General features: G+C 30.0%; 1 pseudogene; it reads right to left on the bottom strand.

The window, feature by feature from the left end:
* Positions 1-268: 268 nt before the first annotated feature.
* LOC145946421 (histone-lysine N-methyltransferase SETMAR-like) lies at positions 269-757 on the bottom strand (annotated as a pseudogene).
* Positions 758-8,966: the final 8,209 nt, after the last annotated feature.

Genomic DNA, 8,966 nt, shown 5'->3' with positions numbered 1-8,966 from the left:
AATCTCGAATTGAGATTATTCCGAAAAAGTCTTGGCAGTGTACCAAGCAAAATCCGTGCTCCGTGCACAAGAATTTAATTTCTAATGAAAAATTAAATTTCGTTGGAATCGACGCACCGACACCCGCATATGGCTCTTATAGCCAATTTATTTCTAAATATTTATGTATAATGTATAATTCCGGATGTACACCACCAAATAGTCGTCATTACATTTTTTGGTGCAATTTCGGCTTAGGAAAGTGTTTTGGTTGTTTATCATAGTCCAACTACTGTGCAGAATGCCGTCTATTATCGTATAAAATCCATTTTTCATCACATATCACGGTGCGATCAAGAAGTAGGTCATTTTTGTTTCGCAAAAGAAAGGTAAACAGACCTCGTAATGATGGTATTTTTTATTTTTGTTCAATTCATGCGGAATTCATTTATCGAGCTTTTTTACTTTCCCAATTTGATGCAGATGTCGAATAACTGTTGTATGATCAACATTTAAGTTTTCTGCAATCTCTCGAGTATTTTTGCGTGGATTTTCTTTAATAATTGTTTTCAATTGGTCATTATCGATAACCGTCTTCAACCTCTTCATCTTCAAGACTTTCATCTCCATTATGAAATTTTTTAAACCAATGTTGTACCATGCGTTCATTAACAGTTTCTTCGCCAAATGCATTGTTGATATTGCGAGCCGTTTCCGCTGCTTTACGGTTTAATTTAAATTCATACAAAAAAATTATTCGAATTTGTTTATTTTTCATTTTTGTTTTAGTAATTTAAAGCGACAAACTGACATAATTCATATAACCAATGTTATAAATCAACAGAGCAAAGTTTGCGCTTTAACTTGTATATATAACATGAACATAGATGAATAAAATTGTATGCCAAAATAAAGCGCTAAAATTTAAAATGATAAAAACCGACATTATTTTTACACCAACCTAATATAACATTTTTCGTAAATGTGAATTAGTAAACCTCATTACCGCGCGCGCGCATGTGCGTGCGTGCGTGCGTGCGTGTGTGCTTGCGTGCGTGTGTGTGTATTTTTTCGTGATCGCTATGGAACGACAAAATATTGAACAAAGGCAAAAGTTAAAAAAAAGCATTGGGTGATCTTGTTTTATCATGTTTTTCTATGGCAACGAATATTTTCGGAAGACCGAGAAATGGTTAAACATAAACCGTGCGTGGGTAAAAATCTGAGCACGTGATAAAGCATGATCACTATATGCTTTTTTAAATTTTTTATAACAATTCGTGGCGCTCTCTTTCAGTTTAACACAAAACTTTATTGCATATCTTTATTCAATATTTTGTTGCCTTATAACGAAGACGATAGCGAGGTCTACTAATACACTTACGAAAAATGTTATAATGAACGCAACCGAATGAATCGAAACTTATATTGCTTTTAAAGAAAAGATTATATATGGCATGTTTCGCGTCAACCGGAACAGCTTTACGACCAAAATTGAGTACTAGCTAAAAAATCTCTCTTGGTCGAAAAAATTATTTTAATATATCTATTTTATAATGCCATGTTATTTTACAATTAGAAAAATCCAATATGGCAGCCCCAAAATGACTATTTTATTCTCAAAAACACATAAACTAATTTATTAATCTGTTCTGTACAAAAAATATGACCTAAAAGTTCTTTTACACTCTTAAATTTTGTATTAATGTACCTGCTTTAAGAAACCACTAAAAAGTAAAAAAAAAAACATGGTGACTCCAATATGGCGGCTCCAAAACTCAATAATAGCAAAAAGCAGTGTTTTCTTTAGGTTCTGTCATCTTCGTCGTTTTCTGGAGTTAATGACGTAATTGCTCAATATTAATTAATTTTTTTATTTTAGAAATTATTTCTTAATTTTAGACTCTGAGTTTTCATGCTTGTTGGAAGTTATCTGCGTTTCGCAGAGTTGAGACTATCTCTAAAATGTGCTTTAAGAGGCCGCACTACTTTTTTTTTTATTTTCTTCTTTTAAAAATTTTTTTATTTTTTAATTTTAATTTTTTTATATTTTTATTTAATTTTTATTTTATGGAAACTACAGACAAATAAAAGAATTAAAAAAAATAAAATTTTAAAAAATTTTAATTTTTTTTATAAAAACAAGAACAATAAAAGACAGAAAGATTTCTTAGAAAAAGATTTTCTATTTCTCAAAAGTTAATAAAATTCAAAGTGGACATGCTTTTATAATATTTCCAAATTAACAATTAAAATTATTATACATAGTAAAGGTTCCGTCTAAAAATAATAATTAACAGTATAAATGAGCAAAGGAACCAACGCCGTTAGTAAAGCGCAAAAAATAAGTTTATTAAATCTCAATTACATTAATAACATCGCGAACGTTTCTGTCCTTATTAGGACTCTCTTCAGCGCGTAACTATCATCAATAATATTTAATTACATAGAAAATTAAAACATTAGTCAACTAGTTAAAAACGATGTTCTACAAAGTAATGTCAAAGTCATCAATCCATCGAGTCTTATTCTTGCTAAGCTGTCACCCATCTTTTATATATTACCATTATGTATGTCGTGGTTAAGAGCATACCTCTATAAATAATATATATCATACATCTGATACGTTAACATAAAATTAAAAAATTAAGAATTACAAGGTAAAAACTCACATGGTAATTATGATGTGCAATCTCACGGACTCAATAAATTAATTCGTATGACACAGTACATGTTTAACTATACAATGATTCGTTCCAAATGAGATCGATATATCGGACAGTTATTTCTTCCAATTAACCGCAAATAATAATAGAGGTGAATTTATTTAAATGTAAATAAACATGACTAGTATATATTTTAAATCTTAGACAACCTATCTATTGTATTTACATATGCTTCATGTAAGCCATCTGTATCTGTTTGTAAATTCAATCCATTGTTTTGTCTTTTTATAAAAAGCATTTCAGAAATTAATCGTTTGTTATAATTCGGCTCACTATCTAATATTTTTATATCATTCCAATTAAATTCATGATTAAATTCTAATCTATGATCCGTAATCACTGAATGCGTAGACGTATTGCGTTTAATGTGATTCCGATGTTCATTCATTCTAGTTTGTAATTGTCTACCAGTCTGGCCGATATACGATGCATCGCAATTATTACACTCAATCTTATAAACAATATTATTATGTGATGACATGGTTGTTGAATCTTTACCAACTTTTATATAACGATGCAATTTATTCAGACTACAATAAGAAAGTTTGACATCCAGATTATCAATTATCCTATTAAAGCTTTCTGAAATAGAAGGAACGTATGGGATTGTGAAAAACTTTTTTCCCCGGTCATTACTAGTCTCATTATCCTTCTGAGTATTATGTGTATTGTTAATGCGTTTGTTAAATAAATATTTAAGACGATTATAGATGGTTACAAAAATTAAATCTAACGGATAATTATTATTCAATAAGATGTCAATAATTAGACTCAAGTTTTTTTGTTGAAAAGTCGGGTGAGAAAGTAAAATGGCTCTATCAGTTAGACCCATAATAGTACCTTTCTTTTGTGATAGCGGATGTTGAGATAGGAAATTAAGGTATCTACCTGAAAACGTAGACTTGTGATACCAGTCAAAAATCAATCTATTATTCATTCGTATTAAAGTAACATCTAAAAAATTCAGTTTATCATCTTCACCAATTTCCATTGTAAATTGCAGACGCGGATGGAAAGAATTAAAAATATTCAAAACATGTTTTAAAGCTGATGAAGGTGCAGTTAACGCTATATCATCCACATATCTAACATAAAAAGACGGTGTAAAATTTAAATAAGTTAAAGCTATCCCTTCCAAATCCTGTAGAACAATGTCTGCAATTATGGGTGAGAGCGGTGACCCCATAGGTGTTCCAAAGGTTTGTTGGTAGATAGTATCATTAAAAATGAAGAATGTAGATTCCAGAATAAAGCGCACAGCGAATATGAAACTTTCACATGGGATTGTACAATTTTCTGAAATACAATCCCACCTCCTCCGAACACTTTCAATTGCGAGTTCAACTGGAATATTCGTAAATAAAGAGACCGCATCTAATGAGATCAATAAAAAGTCATCCTCAATGGAAACCTTAGACAACGTATCGACTAACTTAAAACTATTCTCTATGTGACTCCGTGCTTTTGGAAAACTCTTGAGCATAATTTTATGGAGGTAGCTAGCTAAATAATATAAAGGGCTATTTAATGAAGAAACTATTAACCTCAATGGAATGTCTTGTTTGTGAATTTTCGGAAGTCCATATGCTCTCGGTAACTTCCCATCACTTACATATAATGATCTATACATGGTATTAGATATGTAGTCCGACTTTTTCCATACAGTCAATATCTCCCGTAGTTTGTTAGTTAATCTTTTCGTTGGATCTTTATTAATTATATTATAAGTGTCAGGGTCTCCGAGCATACTTTCCATTTTGTATATATATACGTTTTTATCGAGGGCAACCGAGACATTAATTTTATGTTAACGTATCAGATGTATGATATATATTATTTATAGAGGTATGCTCTTAACCACGACATACATAATGGTAATATATAAAAGATGGGTGACAGCTTAGCAAGAATAAGACTCGATGGATTGATGACTTTGACATTACTTTGTAGAACATCGTTTTTAACTAGTTGACTAATGTTTTAATTTTCTATGTAATTAAATATTATTGATGATAGTTACGCGCTGAAGAGAGTCCTAATAAGGACAGAAACGTTCGCGATGTTATTAATGTAATTGAGATTTAATAAACTTATTTTTTGCGCTTTACTAACGGCGTTGGTTCCTTTGCTCATTTATACTGTTAATTAACAATTAAAAGTATTCAGATATTCAAAAAGCACTCACAAGGGAACGGTTGGAAGTGTGGCTCACCGATTTTAATGAGCTTTGAATATGTTGTAGAGCATTGAAAAATATTAGAGCCGTATTTTTTTTAGCAGCGTATCTCCACGTTTAGGGGGTAAAACACCCCATTGAAAAAAACCGGTTTTTAAATTTCTGAGCTAATACCGTCAAAACGGTAAAAGATATAAAAAAATGTTTCAAATAAAAGTTTTATGGTTTTTAATATTCTTTAAAACATTGCAATCAAATTTTTCAAAAATGTCAAATTTTTCGAAATTTTCTCCTCTTCCATAATTTTTGAAAATTTTGATTGCACTGTTTTAAAGAACATTAAAAACCATAAAACTTTTATTTGAAACATTTTTTTATATCTTTTACCGTTTCGACGGTATTAGCTCAAAAATAAAAAAACCAATTTTTTTCAAGGGGGTGTTTTACCTCCTAAATGTCGAGATACGCTGCTAAAAAAAATACGAGTCTAATATTTTTCAATGCTCTACAACATATTCAAAGCTCATTAAAATCGATGAGGGACACTTCCGACCGTTCCCTTGTCAGTCTCTAAATGTTATTTAATATTAAAGAAATAAGCATAAATTTTATTATAAAATTCTTTTTTATTTTATTTTTTTAAATTTTGTTATTTGTTGTGTAGTTCCATAAGATAAAAATTATATAAAAATACAAAAAAAAAATTCAAAAATTTTTAAAATTTAAAAAAGAAGAAAAAAAGATGCAATGCGGCCTTTTAAATCACATTTTAGAGACAGTCTCAACTCTGTAAAACGCAGATAGCTTCTAACAAACATGAAAACTCAGAAAGTCTAAAATTAAGAAATCGAAAATTAAGAAGTCTAAAATTAAGAAAGTCTAAATTCCCCCCCCCCCCAAATTAATCAACATTGAGCAATTATTCCATTAAAAGCAACTACTCCAGAAAACAATTACAGAATCTAAAGAAAACGCTGTTTTTTGCTATTTTTGGGATTTCGAGCCACCATGTTAAAAAACTCTTTAGTGGTTTCTTAAAGCAGGTACATTACAAATTTTAAGAGTGTAAAATAATTTTTTGGTCATAATTTTTTGTACAGAACAGATTAATAAATTAGTTTGTGTTTTTTGAAAATAAAACAGCCATTTTAAGGCTGTCATATTGGATTTTTCTAAAATACCACATGGCATTATAAAATAAATATTAAAGTAATTTTTCCGACCAGAAGAGATTTTTTAGCTAATATTCAATTTTGGTCGTAAAGCTGTTCCGGTAAAGCTGTTCCGGTGGACGCGGAACATGCCATATGTACTTTACATTCAGCGTTACAATTTTTAAGTGTTACATTACAATTTTTTAGTGTTGCCACATTATGCGCTACAGATTTAGTATCATTAAACTTTTCTAACAGATCATGTATATAAATGTTTGTCTGGAGAGTATAATGACAAAGCGTTCATTAACAATAACGATAATTATTCTTCAATCCTCTCTCTTATTCTTTACAGTTAATAAATCATTATTTAATCTGAACCGTACAATCTTTTTGCTTTCTACTTGTTCTAAATTAGTATTGTATTATCAAATATTTAACCAGTTATTTTCAAAAGTGGCGCTATCAAAAAAGTGTTTAACTTGTAATGTTCAAGAAAATGATCTTAGATTTTATCAGTTGCCTATTATATTGTGAACATTTGACTGTCAATGAACATGTAAATGACAATAAAAAAAGAAAATTAAAGGCAATAAACTAAAAATCCACCAAATAGAAAAATCTGTAGATATTGTTACTTATTCTTAAAAGAAAAATCAGTGATCTAGTGATTGATAATACATCTGATCTTTTCTTTTTCGAAAAGAGAACAATGCTCATAGTTATTGTACGTTTGCAAAACATTTCAAAAGTCATCTCAGTTTGTCCAAAGCTTAGAAGCAAACAGTTATTGAACTACAAATTCTTCATTGAATGAGTCAAGAATGTATGCTTCTGATGTAAGAACCGACTGATGATTTTTAGTAAAACAAATCTATAAGGTAGTTCCAGTAAATAATAATGCAAGAGTAATGGATCAACTGTTTGAATTTCATCAGAAAAACAAACTAATCAAGAATAATCTTTTCTTTGACTTTGATAAACCCGACTTGATAATCTTTGTTTCAAAAGTAGAGTGGCTACGATCTTGAACAGTTCAGAAAAATTGGTAGTTACGCTTCAAATTACCAACTGAAACATGTGGACGTGTTTCATTGCAAACTGCACACTTCGATATTGAAGTGTCAGCTTTGCCTAATTTTTAGTGTCAGCAAATTAACTATTAGCAATTATATTAAACAAAAAGTGATATTACCCATTTTCTATTTTCTTAACACATTATAATCAATAGATACTTGCTGAGCACAACACGAATAAAACCAAAGTTTTATAGAATGCAAGACGATGTCTATATCATTTGGGATGCAATTTATTATTTTTGTCAAAAATCGGCATTTTTGTACTCAAAAATAGTTCTAGAGTATAATAAAAAGCTAGTCTTATTGTTAGACAAATGGTTGGAGTCAAACCGAATAGTTACATTACTTATATGTTCGGATGCAATGCCTCTCAAAATAATGTCACTATGTTGCAGCATTGCATGGAATAATTTAAAACAACTTTCAAAAATATTTTGAGCTGTAACAACTATTGACAGAAGCTTTAGAAATGTTATCAGTTTCTTGAATGATGAAAAGATCCTTATTGATAAGACACGCTTTTGTCAATAATAAAAACCTGATGAATTGTGAAACGTTTGACAAATTCAAAAAGAAGTTTAATGTTTTGCGGTTTTAGCTCAATGAAACATTAAAACACAATTTTGAAACTGTCGAGTTTGCGCTAAATATGTTTCACAAGTCTGTGATGAGCGACATTAAACATCCTGAAGTCGAAAACATGAAGTCCAGTCCAGAAAGAATACTTCAAACAAGTTAGTGTCACTTGTGAATTATGATAATCTAAAACAAAAGCACATTGATTACAAATCGCTCACCGATTGATGACAGAAGGTTTAATGGAAGAAATAAATACAAAAATTATTGCAAATCAGCGGTTTACGATTTCAGAATTGTCTATTCAATTTCCTAAAGCGAACTAAAAAACGAAAAGAAAAGCGAACCAAAGAACAGTATTACTAACTGGTTCAAGACACAGGCGGTGGACTTTTACAACAATGGAATTACAAAGCTGTTGAAACAATATCAAAAATAAATGGAAGTCAATGGTAATTATATGGAAAAATAAAGTAAGCTTGTAGAAGTTTTTTGGCTATAATAAATTATTTTTATATGTTGAGATCTTTTTTATTTCAAAACGGACCTTACTTTAAAAATGCGCTTCGTATTATTACTTGGACTCATAAAAGATTACTGTAACCCTCTCTCTCTAAGAGGAATCAGAATAAACCATCACCATCATCATCATCATCATCATCAGTTATTAACGAGATCAATAATTATAAACAATGTGTAAAAGGACAATGTACAAAAAAACGGACGTGTGTGAAGTTAGCTCCGCACTTTTTGAATTTTATAATTTTCTCAATTATGCTGCATTGTGCTACGTTTGTGCCGATTTGTGCCACAAACCGCAGCTCAATAACTTAAAGCTTATTTTTTAATTAAAAAAACAAAAATTTTTATCAGCCCCGCACTTTTTAAATTTTGAATTTTAAATAATTGTGCTGTATTGTGCTACGTTTGTACTGATTTGTGCCACAAAAAAATCGGTAACTCAAATAACAATAGAAAAAATAACAAAAAACAAATGTTCTCTAGCCCCGCACTTTTTCACGATTAAGCTCTCAATTTTTTCCTAAATTGTCATTAACTTGTGCCGTATTGTGACGTCGAAAATATTCCAAAATCTCATCTCGTTTTGTTAAAAAAAATTTATAAAAATTAATAAAAAAACAAATACAAATCACACTGCAACGCTGATATAGAATTTTTGCAAGTTGTGCATTTTTACTGCGTTAAATATCTTTTCTGAAAAAAGGCATGTTAACTGAGTGAATTTCGTTAGTACTCTGCGTTGATACCACTGCTT

Source organism: Prenolepis imparis, unplaced genomic scaffold, assembly GCF_030444845.1.
Source record: "Prenolepis imparis isolate NDT839.2.m4 unplaced genomic scaffold, iyPreImpa1.0 SCAF_16, whole genome shotgun sequence".
NCBI classification, from domain to species: Eukaryota; Metazoa; Arthropoda; class Insecta; order Hymenoptera; family Formicidae; genus Prenolepis; species Prenolepis imparis.
This window is presented reverse-complemented; position numbering and strand designations above follow the sequence as displayed.